This window comes from Ptychodera flava, chromosome 19, assembly GCF_041260155.1.
Source record: "Ptychodera flava strain L36383 chromosome 19, AS_Pfla_20210202, whole genome shotgun sequence".
In the NCBI taxonomy this organism is placed as follows: Eukaryota; Metazoa; Hemichordata; class Enteropneusta; family Ptychoderidae; genus Ptychodera; species Ptychodera flava.
In genome coordinates this window covers 34984038-35000770 of record NC_091946.1, presented here as the reverse complement: position 1 = coordinate 35000770, position 16733 = coordinate 34984038, and the positions used below count along the sequence as shown (strand labels likewise).

General features: G+C 35.8%; 1 protein-coding gene and 1 long non-coding RNA gene across 2 annotated transcripts in view; one reads left to right on the top strand and one right to left on the bottom strand.

Moving 5' to 3' along the window:
• Nucleotides 1–2556: 2556 nt before the first annotated feature.
• Nucleotides 2557–16733, top strand: part of LOC139119388 (phospholipid scramblase 2-like) — a 31628-nt gene continuing 17451 nt past the window's right edge. Inside the window, exons 1-2 of the mRNA XM_070683181.1 lie at nucleotides 2557–2588; nucleotides 2744–2890. The gene's annotated coding sequence lies outside the window, so the exon portion shown is untranslated. The remainder of the gene's footprint in view (nucleotides 2589–2743; nucleotides 2891–16733) is intronic.
• LOC139119390 (uncharacterized) overlaps nucleotides 10736–16733 on the bottom strand; it is a 30273-nt gene continuing 24275 nt past the window's right edge. Inside the window, exons 2-4 of the long non-coding RNA XR_011548914.1 lie at nucleotides 16458–16494; nucleotides 15657–15756; nucleotides 10736–10865 (exon numbers count right to left, since the gene is read on the bottom strand). This is a non-coding gene — a long non-coding RNA (uncharacterized lncRNA). The remainder of the gene's footprint in view (nucleotides 10866–15656; nucleotides 15757–16457; nucleotides 16495–16733) is intronic.

Genomic DNA, 16733 nt, shown 5'->3' with positions numbered 1-16733 from the left:
TTCAGAGGTTTTCTGCAAATACTTCACTAAGTGAATTTTCTTATGTTCCATATGTGATGGGTTCTTCTCAATAGGGCCGTTCACAGTTTACGTCACTGTTCTCTTATTAATATGCAAAAATAAATATTTGTCCGCATGTTCAGATAACGCTTTTGAAAATTACGCATGCAAGAACGACGAAAATACATCTCAGTGGGTGACTGCTAGTGTAACAATGAATACTAAAAAACATATTAACGACTCTGAGTACTAGCTGCAAAAACGGCCATGTATGCAACATTGATAAAATTTGTCCGCATTTCAAGCTGCGTGTGCGATGTCGCGCGCGTACAGCTATATTTAGTAACAAACCTGTAACCGTGAACAGCGCTATTCAATTACCGTTGACTACATGAATGTGAAATAATGTTTACCATTTGTTTCTGTCCTGTGACACATGCCCATGCTTGCACTTCCTGGATATTCAAGATCATAAAATATTTCGAAAATTTACCATATTGTAAAATATGTTTGATAACCATTTCTGTTATCTACCAACAAAATCTCAGAAATATTTTTTCTCTTCTGGATAATGGTATCAAGTAGTGGTTTGTAAAACACATTTATTTCACAGTTCTTTACAAGAGCATATCAAATGTATTGTTTGTTATTGTGAACATTATTTTATTTAGAATATGTTCATGTCGTCAATCCATGGGGAAGTTTAATAGGCATTGATCAACAGTGTTCAGACATGGAGATGGCACTGCCCAGCAAAAGCCTGAATGTGGTGGTACCACCAATGGAAAACGTGTGGTGTAGCTTATCAGGAAGTGAAAGTCATGATCCATTCTCATTCATTCATCTTTTCATTACCGAATCACAGATTTTCATTCAATCTTTACCCTGTATGCACATCCAACATCACATCAGTTCTATTGTGGTAAAAACTAAAATAGAAAGAATTATTGAATACTTTTCTATGTCACTGTGCTACACAATACTTCTTAAAATCTCCTCTCGCCATACCCTCAACTCATTCAAGCACTTTTCCACCTATTCTTTCCTCTCTTAACCTTTGGCTTGCATGAATAGCTTATGTGCAATGGCTTTTTTCAAACACTGATGATTACTTTACCATGTTATATTGAGCAGCTCTTTTGTCATTTCCAGGCCTTATCACTTCAGCTTCCCTATCAACAACGTGCGCATGATTTTTCCCCGTCACCACGAAATAATAGAAAAGACTTATTTATTCATGATCAAATGTTATCGATCGCCCGCCCTCCATTTCTTAGTTTGGTTAAGTTCCGTAGTCATGACGACAACAGGTGGGATGGACTGACGTACAAGGTCGTGTTTGCTGCGTGGCTGTTGGAAGCGGTGAGACGTACTTTGTTTACATCTCCATGGCAAACGATGGTGTTCCGGTATCAATAACGCCCCCTGAGAGCATGTTCGTTTGTGAAATATCTTTGAACTGAGGTCAAGGGTAAAGCACGGCGCGAGACGTCATAAAAATCGGTCAATGCAAGGACACGATATCGGAAATCATTTCACTATTTAAAACGCGGTTTCCATGGTGAATCCAAACAAATCTCCTTCGACATTTCCTGTGAAGTTTCTCTGTCGATCGGCAACACAGGCGTTATGTGGACCGGGTAGTTTGTAAAAGTTTATGCTGTGAGTTTATGCTACGTTCCGACGTTATGAAACGCCTGTGATCGGCAACCGGTCCTGAGTGTTCACATACCGGTACTTCGTTTTTGAGTGCGCATACTTGCAATTTCCCGTAGCCAGTTAAACGACACCAAAACAGCAACTATTATTTTGATCGTTTCAAGAATAAAAGTTGTGTGGGTGCTTCACCTCACATGCCTTTCTTTGTACCATTGTCTTCATCCAGGAGTATGTGCACAAAAGACATATCCTTGAGACAGCTTGTGCTAACTACCAAGAAAGCTTCTGGCGTGACAGTATTCTCTTATGAAGGTTTTATACAATGGACACTCAAAGTGACCTCGTTTTATGTGTGAATAGCCTTATTTGACATACAACTTCAGAGTTTCAGCTTATTTTACTTTTATTGAAGGATATATAAGGCCTATGCGTTAGGAAAAATTACGGTTTGAAATTAACGCGCTACGTTTTTCGTGTTATAATACTTCCATGCAAAAATGTAATTCTTGCTTTAAGCAGGCCCAGTTTGTCTGCATGAAAGTTAAAAAAACTAAGTAAATTATAAGTTGTCTAGTTACCTTCTCAATTACTTTAAAGTCATCCAACCAGTAGAACGCATGTTATTCCGCGATTGTAAAAAACAAGCTGATTTGGCTTTTTCATGTTACAAAGTTTGCTGTGATGATCAAAATAATGAAAAGGAGCAACTCTATTTCTTTGCCCTGTCTTTTGTTTCGGGTAAGTTTATGCCAGTTTGGTATTAAGTAGCGAAGTAGGTTTGTGTACAGTGCAAACAGTGTTCACTTTACTTTCGGCCACCTGTCACAACTGTCGAACTTTAATCATAGCAACCGCTGGCGGCGTCACCAATGTTCCGAGCAACCATTGGGCCATCGCACTTTCGTTGTGTTGTCACCGCGTCACGACCGGTGTGTTATTGATTTTTCGTTATATTCTGATTTTTTTTTTGAAATTTTTAAAACCAGAAAATTTTCAGATTTTTCCGCTTTTCATGGAAAACGGTTTCCATCTTGTACTTCTATATGAAGAGCGCAAGCAAGGTTTATTATAAATTCACCGACAGGAGGAAAATAGTTGTTGGAACAGCCGGAGCGCCATTGTGAACTCCCCTTTCACTGGAAAAACATCTAACACCGATACCGACACGGAAGCGCTACGTACGACATAGGCCTCCCAATTTCGATCAGGAAAAAAGCAGCAAATCTCTCAGGTAAGTAATACTTTAAACTATCTATCTTTCACTCTGTAAGGCTACCATGCATATGGAGTGTGTCTTATCGCGATGTCTACATGTAAAATGTGTAAAACTGCATATGTGAGGCTTCTTCGAGCGATTGACTTGCACTGTGAGTGAAGTGATGTTGTTCATGCAGTCTACAGCCAAAATACAACTTATTTCATTGTGAACTATTAAATGAACAAAACGTGACACCGACTTTTACTTCATATGTACCGGCACAATTTCAACAGCATCATAATGTTTGTTCAGCTCACGTCCATTTTTACAGTCATTTTCTCTCAACATGGAAGATCTTACACGAAGTAGGGCGTGTTCCTCGATCCGTACTATTCAAATATTGCGCCAAGTGCAGCTAGCAGTGATCAGGCGATCGCCAGATGAAATTAAATGCTGAGGCTCGCTTTATGAAACGAGGAAAACGATCAGCTATACTGAGGCCACAATACTCAAATAACTCTAGACAAATAGTCTTTCATGCAGTAACTGATATGACTTGAAATATTCTTCAGCGCAAGCAATGTTGCATAAAAAGCCGTACAAAATGAGGAAGCGTTTATTTGAATACGTAGAATGTCATACAACCCTTGTTCAAGTAAACTTTCCAGAAAACTTCATGGTTTTAGTAACCCAAGAAAACGATCTTGTTATTTCGAATTTTTTTTACTGCAAAAGCTTTCCGAGTGTGTCACCGTTGTCATGATTGGTCCCACGGTCTTGATCGTATAACAGTGCACAATTTGTTGATGGTCGTCAGCAGGTAAAAGTGAGTCATCATTTAAGAACACGTGTAATAACACTTTTCTTTGATGTAAGAATAGTTCACATTCCATAGTTTCATGGCCCATGATAGTACCTTTGTAATTTTGAAAGGTAATTTAAGCCCCTTTCATGCCACATTATTATGTTACAAGGACAAGGTAAGATGATGAGATTATTTTTCTAATAGCTCATCCATAATTTAACATGTACTGTAATTGTGATTAATTAGACCAAATTTTCGAATAAATTATTATTCAAATACTATTAAAATAAACATAAAATTGTTTTCTTCCTCAGTATTCTGTAAATATTTAATTTCAGGAAGAAAAAATGACTCAACATTTGGGAGGGCCACAGCTAAACTCAATAAGGGCTGAACCATTAAATCTAGGGAGGGGATTCAGACATCCTCATCATTTTGTGTTTGAAATTTGTCATTGTTTTGGTTTTGCATACCATGCATACTACATGTATTTCCCCCCTAATTTACACTATTTTGGGCTGAATCAGCAAGACCTTAGAACTTTTTTCATCAATTTTGGGTTTTTATGGTTTCTCATTTTGTCCACTCCTGAGGGCCTGGCAAGATCAAATAGTCGACCTTGGAATGTCGCAATCAAGTGCATGCAAGTGACAGATTACTGTATTGCACAATTCTACACACTAAAAAAGTGACAAAGGTTTTATTTGTGCAAGTGTGATCTTTCAAGAGCCTTGCCATAAAATGGAAAATTGTAATGAATTATAAAACTCCACTTGCCGTCTTCTTCCCACAAAGTTCATTTTTCAATGAACAACTCAGGAATTTTAATCCCAAGTTATGCTTATGCTGACTTAAAATAACGCAAATCTGAATTCAAAATTTCCTCTGAAAGATCTAGCAAATTAGAATAATTTTAAATAGGTCTCATGTGAAATTTGAGGTCCAAATTTTCATGTTTTATAATTGAACTGCTCTGCCAATCTTAAAAGGAATCTGAAAATTAAAAAAAACCCCTGAAGTTGGTTCTGTAGACATGCAGTTTATACCACCTCATTATAATAAACCTGTTGATATTTGCAGAAATGCTATTACAGGTGAAAATGTTTGCTTTGCGCTGAGAACAAAGCTATTTTTCACTTCAGTATTTGAACAGTGTTTGACATATGGTTTCTTTGTTGCATACACTGTGTTGCGTTACTTCTTGTCTGTGTTTCTACTGATTGCGTGCAAAATCATGATATGACTCATACCCAAACATACATTTTTGCGCAATACTGTTGATAGATTAGCCAGATGTCAGCTTTCATGATACCACATGAAACTGACAACTTTGTTCAGACTTTCCACACTTGCAATGTGCTTTTGTATATCATTAAATAACGAACCCAGATATATCTAAATGTGTGCAACTAGTTTATTGTATGTCTTTCTATCGCTAGCATCTTCAGCCTAACTGGAGAGAGATTTTACTGTCAAGTTAATTTTAATTGTCACTCAAACAGTGGAAAGAGTTTATTGACAGTCAGAATAGAAAACTATTATGTTCAAGACTGTATCAGTGGGACTATTTGCTGTTAACTTTTTCACATGGCCATTTAGAGTGATCATGAATCGCAGTCTTGTCTAATTGAAGTTTTGTTTTGGTTGTCTCAAGGAAGACATTTTGTTACTTTGAAGTTGATTCACCCTTGTCCCTCACTTTTGATGTCATATAATTACAACAACTCATTTCAATTTTTGGTGTCTGAAAATCAATACCTGTAACTGCTTTGTTTCATGTTATCATAATCCACTTTATTCAAATTTCCTTTCTGATTTGTATTATCGACATCATTTTACAAGTGATTACTGGTATCGCCACAAACTGATGACGTCAAATTGCCCTATACACAAAACACAGACACCTTGTAATTATGGCATTGTGTATTGTGTCAGGTACAGCGATTTGACGTCATCGGTTTGTGGCTATACCACCTGTAAAATGGTGCCGTGTTATCAGTGCTGTGATACAGTTAGTCGTGGGTCAACAGGAAAGGGAAAGTCGGTAGTTAGTAGTTTGAATTTCTAAAGAATTTGAGACAAACACCTGGTATGCTAAGGTGTGGCCAAATGGATGTGCTTCTGTCAACGTGTAGCAATTTTAAGTTTATATGGCACGTTGGTGTGGTCAAAGGACGCAGGGAGTGTAGCTGTGCTTTGTCAGGTTTTTTGTGACATCTTAACAGCCATGCAAATTTCTTTTGTGATGGAGCAAAGACTGTCAGGCATTGATTGATGTAGCGGGCTCACTTGTTTGGTTTTCAGCTGATCTGTCAAACAGTTCCAAATGGGCATAATTGCATCATTTAAAAAAAAATGGTGAATTCCTCATACTCAAGTAGCTCTCTCTTGCCGTTCTTTCCAAACTGCTATTAAAAGTGTTTTGGATTGCAAATATATGATATATGTTATTGATATTCATTAAAATATATTTTTTTCAGTTTTTTATTGAGAATTTTAAAATACATTTTTTTTATTTTTCAATTATAAAGTTAAGTTTGTTTGTCAACTCTGTCAGCGTAATACATTATATTAAGGCTTCCTACAAAATAACAAAAATACCCTCCCAAGGGAAAAATGTCTTGGTTATTGACATTTCATGAAAGCTAGGATATTATGGTCGGCAGGTCACCGCTAATTAACTCCTACTCCAAGGAGATATCATCCAGGTATGATCATCATACGGTGTTCCCCACACCATTCATGACTCGGAAACTGGAACCAGTATACGCAGTGTAAAGTACCTAAGGTGGTCGTTTCCAAAAATAGCAGTTCAAAAGGCAAATGAATGAAAATGTCATTTTAAAATTTGAGTTTTTTTCAATATGACAGTGAGTAATCATCCTTTGCATTTGTAATGTGTTGTCTACATCGTTGACCTGTGTCTGATGACCTTGGTTCCAAGCTGAAGCTATTATATGTGGGGTGTTTTCTTTCAAGTATCAATAATTGTTTGTATCTATATGCTCATGTCAGCAAGGCATAATCGTCGATGACAGCTAGAATACTCAAACTCAGCAAAATTCATATATCACTTTATATGCCATGAACCTAGCATCAATTCAAGTTTATCACATTTTGCGTATGTGCATACAGAGTACCATTGTGTGCTTTTCTGTCAAAGGCTCGATCAGTGAAAACTTCTCGGTTTCTTTCAACTGCAATGAACTTGATGTTTCTTTCATAAAAACCCTCGGGCTGTATTCCCTGGTGTCGGTCAAGGACTTGTTACCATTAAGGCAATCTCTTCTGGCCTTAATCTGGCCAAGGCTAGATCCTGTATTCTGTAGTTGAGAGCTATCCTTAGTTAGGTTTGAGAAGAGTCATAAAATTTATAAACTTCCAGCACAGTACTTATACATTTTACATGTGCTTTATCATAGATAAGAGTTTTATGATAAATACTTTCAATTATTTAGTTGTGCCAAATTTTTATCTTAATGTCATGTGGAATATCATATTTTTCATTATTAACGTTGAATGAAATATTTTCTTTTGTTAATTTCAAATATTTTTGGCAGAACTCTTAATCTGGAATCATAATTTAGCATCAGATTTGATTTTAATTCCACCTTTGAAAATTCTCAGATCATTTATTTGACACGAAGACAGCTCGGGTTGTCTTGCTTTGTGAAACTGATAATGCTGGATAGAGCCATTGTATTATATGAATGGCTGCCATTGAACCGTGACATCTTAACTTAACCCAGCCCTGTCGCTTGTGTTAAGGTCATTTCTGTTCATCAGGTTGTAAATTGCAGCCTTGTAAATCTGTGAAAGTCAGGTCCTCCATATAAAACCAGTGGTATCGCCTGTTGCAAAGACAAATATGGTACTTTTCATGGATTTTAAGTGAATGACATTACTATAGTATTGATTTGAATGTCAATTTTTGTTGCCTGTAACTGATCATATTTGTTCCTAATTGTCTGATCAAACATCTAAATTGAAATTAAACTTTTATGGTTTTAAATTTCGATCAAGAACAGTCTCCTGTTGGATAGGAAAGATTGTATCTGGTGCAAAAAATGTAGAATTTTTATTAAAAATTCTTACTGAAAGTGTGACTCAGAACTTATGATGAAACACTTGCATGTTATATAACAGACCCTTAACATTTCCTCTGTTTCACTGATTTCTCAAGGTGTTGAAATCCCTTGTAAGCCGTGATACTGTGTTGCTAAGAAGGTATTGTATTAAACTCTATACAGGCAAAATTGATTTTTGTAAGTGTATTGATCTATCATGTAAATTGGAACAAAAATGCAAATACAAAAAATGTTGTTTTATATAAATATTATGTTTGTAAGCTAAGAGAAAATGAAAAGGAAAATACTCTCTAAAACAGCTGATTTAGATCAATTTAGTTAAAAACTTTTGTCTGAAGTTTATTTGTTTTTTTATCTTCATTTATTTATCTTCATGGATTGCTTACAATTGAAATCTTAAATACTTGGGACTTTCAGCAAAAATTTACTTTGACTAGACCTACAATTGAAATCTTAAGAACTTGAAAGCACATATGTATTTGAACTGTGAAATTGGGACTTGCAGTTAAATTGTACCTTAACTTGAATTGACAAAGTTGCCGTCACAATCTTTCACATCCATCACTACCTCAACATAGTTTTCCATTTTACAGTCTGTTTGTACAGAATGACACAGGCTTTGACAAATGCATGCACAGGGCTTGTATCAAGTGTGTTTACTGCAGTTACTAAGAACACACCACTTTATCAAAACTCTACAAGTTTATTGTACACACATAACTTATAACAAGTTTACTGCATTTCGTAGTTGCTAATAACTCCCCATCCAGAAAGCAAACAATTAATTTTGTCAACACTTAAAAAGTTAATAATACACATGAAATTTTCTCCAAATAATTATCACTTTCAGTTCAAATATGAATGAATTGGTTTTAATTGGATATATGATACAACATTATATGTATGTCGTTCAATATTTTCTGAGTAGTATGCCATAGCAACCAAATGTATACAATGCTTTTATAGTGCAGGCGAGGGTTACACCTTCTGTCAGGTTTTCCCCTCCCCTTGGGGTTTCCCTGTCACTTATCACAAAGGGTATTATACCAGACTTCACACAGTGCGTCATTAAGAGATTATTATGCGGCAGAGCAGTGTGCGTAGCTATGAGAGACACAACAGAAAGCATGGTTGCAAAAGATGGTTGTCAGTCGCAGGGAATCATGGGAGTTTGTTTCCATAGGCACTACTGTTTTTGTGTGGATACACAGCAGGTGATATTCTGTCCCTATGAATAAATGACCTACTTTCCTAATTGTTGAATGGCAAGAGGTTAGTTTTATGCAGCATATGAGAGGATCGTACATTTTGACGTCAATGAAGATTTCAAAAATGCTAATTGAAATTGCTAGACATGAGATCATAAAGGCAGTTTGAATGTTACTTTTGATGATTTTACCAGTATGTCAGGTGTGAGGGCACAGGTGTGATCTACTTTTGAAATTTCAGTGCGTCAGTAAATATATTAAACACTTTTTAACTACGTTTGATAAACTTTGTGTGTGCGGAGATGAAATAATCCAACAGCCTTTAAGTATACTGTTCAAGATGAACAGCTTTGCATAGGAGAGAGGTTTAACCCTTTGAGCGCCAAAGTCAATTTTTTCACCTTTAAAACATTCCCAAATTTTTTCCAAACTGTTGATAAAAATCTGTATCCGATAGAATGTGATGTCCATTTTGTCCAAAATTATCAAAAAAATTACATAAAAATTAATAAAAATTGGTAAAATGTTGAACTTAAATTTTGGTGGGAAAAATTGCAGCGCTCAAAATGTTAAGCAGTATGGTGCTTAGGAACGAGGGTGGAGCAATGACGTTTCTACTTTAATAGAGTCTGTTTGGAAGTGTTTACTTGACAACAGCTTGTTTCAACAAAAAGAGGAATGTAAAATGCATTTGGAAGGGCAAAAACATGCCATTCAAAATCCATTGTACTGGTATAGCGAGTGTATTGAGAATGCAATAATGCCCTGCCTTTTTATTTCAATACCAGTAGCATAGAGCAAAGGATGTTTAAGAATCAGAATGGCATGATGGTGTATAGAGCAAGGACATTGGCCTCAACAATATATGACCTGGTGTGCTGTCACTAATCGGTTGTGCTCTTAGATTGGGACAAGTTGTGGCCCAGCCTGAATCAAAAACTCACAATCCAAAACTTCACATTTTATTACTTGACACAAATCTCTTCCATTGTAAGCACCCAAATACCTGCTTTATAGCTCTTTTCTGTAAAATGCATGTACTTGCTTCTGCTTTGCAATTATAGAATGCTGTTCAACAAGTTTCCCACGATGTAGTAGTTCTCAGTCAAATGTCAAGAGTGAATTTCACCATAGTTTTTATAGAATTAATACCACTTTATTCCAAACAGTATTATTAATCATATTTTTTGTATGTGTGGGTGTGAATAACTAGAGTAAATTAAAGGATAGAAAATTTCATCTATAATTTCTGGAATTTGAACAGTTTTTGGTGTTTGTGTGTTCATTAATTTTCAATATCTGCCAAGAATATTCATCTTTTAGATGCAATCCTTTGACTGATGAACAAAATTGGTAGTAAATATTTGATCAGAATATTTTGTAAATGCCAGATGATCGTTTGTTTGCCTCCGTCAAATACCAAACTCTCATCATGCATGTAAAAATTACCTGGCTCTAGAGAGTTACAAGGGACCATTTCACATTTTTTGCCTTTTTTCATAATTTTTTTTATTATGAAAAGTAGTGTGGTAAGTTTGACTTCTTAAAACATGCTGAAATACTGATCAACTGTGCACCAATTCAACTCTGCTTGCAACCAGACAAGTTCAATTTATACTGCAGGTAACATCATATGTATTAAGTGTTTGTGTTTTGCCCCTGAGCGATATTTTGTCAGTAAATTTCATTTCAATTTCAAAATTTTCATACTAACCCTATGCAAAATTTTTCCAGTCAAAACAAATACCTGAATACCAGGTATGTTCAGGAAAAAGATCAGACTTTATTATGTATTGCTATCTGGATGCATGCAGTTTGCAATTCTTGTAAGTGGAAATCTAGTGTGGCCACCCTAGTAGCTTATCTGGCAGCTGTCATCCAGATGTTGGTCAGTGATTTCAGGACATCTGAAATGACAATAAAAATATGGAGTAATAAAAATACCTATCTAAGCATATTAACATATTAACATGAACCAATATAAACATTAGCATATTAACCCTTTACCACAAGTAATAACTAGTGGTTTGACTTCTTGGTGACAATTAATGTCCAAGCCATGCCATAATTAACACTGATAAGTTATTTAGATGTGATCAGATTACATTGTACTGGTATTATCTCTGGTGTTAGTTTGTATTACCAGCAATACTGGCTGCTTTGAATTGATTAACGCAATCTACCTGTACATTTACTGGGTTGTTTCGGATGTTGTCATGCTAACCTTTATCAGTGTGTAGATCATGTCTCATTGAACAATTAGATTTGTAGCATTGTAAATACTGAATGAATGTGGATGAATAATTATTGGAGGGAACATTTTCTTTCAAGGTCAGCCCTTCTGGTATTAAAACATTGAAATTTGGTCATGTCAATGGGCAATGGTGGTTAACACAAGTCTATGAACTTCAATATAAAGGCTAATGTATAATGATTTCTAAAAGAAAAAAAAAATATTCGAAATAAATAAAATGATACTATTTATAATTTTTAAAATCTATTTAGTAAAGAAAGCGATACATAGTCGTTATGCTCATGAATTCTTACTTGTGTATGTAAGATAAAATTTACAAAGTAATAAAAGCTAAGTGTATTAGATTTAGTAAAGGTACATGTTGATAGAGATGAGTATGATATATACATTGAAAATTTTCAGTTGTATGTTTATTAAAGCAGTCCAATGTAGACAGCCTAGGACAAGAAAAACTTCACTGAGTGACTTAACCCTTTCACCACCATGGTTTGTCCCAAATCCATTGTTTTCTATGGTAAAGTTGGACCTGTACACAGGGAACTGGGGGTGAAAGGGTTAATCAGTGAAAGGTTGACTTTATAAACAGAGTAGTAACTTAGAGTGGTAACAACAATAATGTGTGAATGCCCAGCAACTGAAATTAGGAATTGGTTATTCTTATCTGTATAATGAAAATTAATCTGTTTTTATAGAAGCAGTTTGTTGTTCAGTTAAGAACTTAATAACATAATAATTAATAAGTTGTCTATGAGATTGCAGTTTAATCTGTGATGAAAGGGTTTCATATCATGTAATCGCCAGATAGTTAGAAACGTGCAGTGTATCAGATCTGTCCTCTGCAGACAATACATGTAGCTGTATGTTGGTATCAATTGTTTTCAGCATGGTGTCAGTTTTCAAATATGTTACATCAAGATTAATTGGTATGCCAGTGCAAGATAGAATAGGCAGAACTGTCCCAGAAATTTGTTGCTATTGGTAGAACCACAGGCACTTCCTTGTGTGTAAAACTGTTGTGATTGCATGTCCTCAGAAGTCGTAAATCTTCTGTTCACCGTTGCATCTTTGAAACACGTCCATACCTGCACCACGTGTGTCTATGTCTTATATTGTGGAGGTAGTAGCAGAGAGACATACTTCCATGCTTGTACCTACATGACTTATCTAGAGCTAAATGTACCGGTATAACGTACTGGCACATATAAGTACAGCGCCCAATGCTTGGGAGGAGATTTTTTAAAGGCATGTTCAGGCGTCAGATTGTCTTGCCAGAAAATTTACCTACTAGATTACAATTTCAATGGAAAACAAAAGGCTATGACACCTTCATAATCTTCTTACAGACTAGAACAAACTTGATCCCTGGGATTGAGTCCCCTACCTTTAATTTCTTTATATGTTGAATGAAATTTAAACTAAAGGATTTTTGCTAATTACCCAATCAACTGTATGTATAATGTTTCAAAATTACCAGTGAGCTAAATAAAAGTCATGATTAGAGTTTTCTTAGTGACATTTTGAAAACAGATTGTGGAAATCGTATTCAGATCAAGGCAGACAATCAAACAGTTAATCTTGTCAGTGGTGGAATTTAAATCTAAAAGCCATGCAGGTCACACAGAGAAGGATTTATAAATGTGAATGTTTACGATTATTTCCATTGACAGTGAAATATGATGTAGAAATGATAAAAAGAAGAGGCTTTTTTTGTGTGACCATTGAAATGTAATTTGAATTTTATTCAGAATAAAATTTTAGGCTTCAGCTTTCCTTGAAATTTGTCAAAAAGTATTAACATTTGATATTTAACATATTTTGAGCAATTTAAAGGAAAGCATTATTATAGCTTGAAAACTGGATAAGTCAGCTTTGCTTGCCATTTGGTGATGAGCACTGCCATGAAATACCTGACAGGCTATGATGGTAAAACTGAATACCAAACTTTCCAAAATGGCCAAATAGACATATAAAACTAAAACTTCACATGTACTTCAGTCTGAAAACACCAGATGCATTATAGACAAGATATTATGGCTTTAACAGTAGTTTACAGCAGATGAAACGGCCCTGAAAACACAACAGGCAAAATTTAATTAATAGCTGATCAATTTATCTGGTTTATGGCTATGAAAGGAACATGTTTGGCAATGTACATTGTACATTCTGAACAGCATTCATGCATATCCTGTGTTTTTAACAGAGAGAACAAGTTGTAAGATAACACAATTGTAATTATCTCAGGGTTCGTACGCTCCTGGAAAGTCCTGGAAAGTCCTGGAATTTAAAACCACTCCTGGAAACTCCTGGAAACTCCTGGAAAATCAAATTTACTCCTGGAAAACTCCTGGAAAATCGCTAGTTACGATCGCACACGGTCTAGAACGGCCTGATCGTAAGGGCAAACGTCAAACAGTATAATTGTCGAACGTCAAAATTGCAAAAATGCGAAAAGATGTTTTGCGACAGGTGGGGAGCCCTCCCGAGACAAAATTTGGAAAGCGCAGTAGTGTTTCTTAAAATGTCGTAAAGGGTACCCTTGTACTAGCGTGGGCGAGACCATGTTGTGTATTCCATTATCCATGGTTTTGCACGCACGTACAGTGACATCGAAGTATGCATGAGTAGGTTGTGGAGGGACCGTGTTTGAAATTTAAAGCTTGTTCGGGTCACCAGTCACAGCAATGCCTCCTGCAAAGTGTTTATTCAGCGATCATTGGTTGAAACAGCCCGAGTACGTAGGATGGCTTGAGCGGGCGCAAGATAAATTCGCGGCAAGATGCAAACTTTGTGAAAAGACTTTCGATGTATCGGAAAGCCTAGCACTACGTATGATGTTCCGTGTTCCCGTGGCTTGCCATTCGGCACATTCATGCGAGATATTGCCGGCCTTTGTGCCCTTCACCGTGCATTACCAGCAAACTTATGGTTTTTGACGTCATGCGAACAGTTCTTTTTTGCAGTCTGTGAGCGGTTGAGTGATTCGGGTAGGCATAGATTGGAATCGAGTTGATTTCGGCCGAAAGTAGTTAGAAAAGTAGTTTTTTGTGTGCGGTCCAAAGTGGGACCGCGTGTCTATGGACCTCAGCAGGGCTGTAGTGGGACGCTTTATAATATAATGCAGGGAACACATAGCATCATACGCGGAGCTATGAAAAGCCATGCTATAGCTACAGGAGCAAAACATCGAGCTCTGGTAGGAGAAAAACAGGAGCAAGTAAATAAAAAATTAATGATTTCTTTGCCCGATCTTCATCAAATGTAAAGTCGTCGACTAATTCTAAGCCTTCCCTGAGTTTATCTTTCCTGACACCACACTCGCAACTGCACAGTAAGTGAGGCTACCCACAATTCCCCTTGATTTGTTCACTCAGACATTTTTTACTCAAGGCTTTTTCAATTTTATCACTTTCTTAACAATTTTTAACTTACAATTTAAATTCAGGATTATTTGTTGACATTGTGTTCCTAAATTATTGATTATGTTTAAAATTCAAGAGTAAATTGAATGAGAAGTCGATGTTTGGAGGTGTTAAAAATTGCACACTTGTCAAGATAAAGTTATCAGCAACTAAGATGGTCTCATCATACCACCTGTCAGACATGCAAATTTCCTTTGTTACGAACATTAAAAAAATCAATACTCTTTCTTTTGCCAACACAGATGCAACTTATTCTCTCAGTTTCCTTGAAAATATTGTGTATGGCTGTCAAAAATCTATGTCGACAAAATTACAAAATTGCTATCTCCTCCGAGGAAAGGGGTTTATCATCTCATTATTCAAAGTGAGAAATCAGAAATTATGATGATCAGAACTATGTTGCCAGAATTTTTAAATATTGTTCTGTGTACAGAAGAAATTTGCTTCAGTTCAGTGAGTGATCTACGTGTGTACAGATCATGGAGAATTGTGGGTAGCCTCACTTACTGTCTCAATCGTCAGCGATGTTATTCAAGATGTCATCACCGTCAAAACCTGTCAACTCGTCATTGACTGCATTTGTCAGCAAAATGATGTCTTATGGGCTGAAGTTTTGTGGACAAGGAAAACATTAGAAACAATTAGTATATGATTCTTATTAAATTGCAAGCTTTATTGTGCAAACACTCCTGGAAAATGGCATTTTTCAACCACAAATACTCCTGGAAAATGGCAAAAAAACTCCTGGAAAGTCCTGGAATTTTGATTTACTTGAAGTGTATGAACCCTGATAATTATCTATAGGTTACCTAAAACTTTGATGTCATTTTCCTGTCATATTACCATTTTCAGCATTTGAATATTTTTGCCGCAGTGGGCTAGAAATGTTTTTGGATGTAAACAATGATGGAAGATAGTGATTTAGTATTTGTACAAATTTTTCAGACTTAAGTTGCCTGTGAAGTGATAGACTGGTTGGTGTTGAGGTGAAATGCAGAAAATTGTTTATGGATCATCAGACATACCATCTGCATTTATCCAGCAGGGTACCAATTGCCCATTGTGTTGTGTGAAAGACAGGCCATATTTCTTCCTTGATAGCAATATTTATGACAATTACATCTCCTACAAAGAGAGCATACATAGATAAGTGACATACAGAATGAATTCATGACATATATACGTGCACACATTAAAATTTCTATCTCTAATTGTGCACATTATAGTGTGAACAAATTCTTCAGTGTTGATATGAAATAGAATCATGTTTTTTGTACAGACAAGTTGAACTGTGCACACATCAAATAAGTATGTCCCCGTCATGTTGTTGATTTTATGACAAAACCATAGGACTTTATTGATGTTCTTTTCAATTAATCTTGAAAAATTGAAAAAAATATTTACTCTGACAGCGTGTGGCTAATTTTTAAGGCTCAATCATCAGTAATGTTACCTGATGACAGGTTGCAGTGATGCATGGAATAAATGACAGAAATAAAATTGGATTTTGAAAAGTGGAATGTCACTGCAAGATGACACTTTTAAACAATTGTAAATATCACTATGGGTTTCACAGACAATACAGTACTTGTTACATGTTATGCCAGAAATTTATTTCTGCAAACGATTTTCACCTTCATTGATGCAAATAAAGGGTGTGGCCAAATCAATTTAATGACTTGTTGTATCATTATGTCATAATTACATATGTTGTATACTGACATTGAATGTTTCAAATTGCATTATTTTGCATCTCAATTTTTGTCAAATGTGAAAATTTGTGAATGTCGTCAGATGCTAGTTTTGATAGAAACAATCATACTCACTGGATGGTCAGAGGGCAAGGTAGTTTGTCAGCTTTATCTGTGAATAAATTGATGAACGAGACACAACTTTCAATGGATAATAGGGAACTAACATCACATAAATAGACAATATCAAAGTCACTGATAGTGACTCATGAACCACAGATTGAAGGTTGCAGCTTTATCTTATATTTCAGTGCTTGCAATTTACAACAAAAGCCAAGATGTAGCATATACATACTTGGATTTGCCATCATTGTACCTGTCATCCCTATCTCCACTAACATTCTCTTTTGT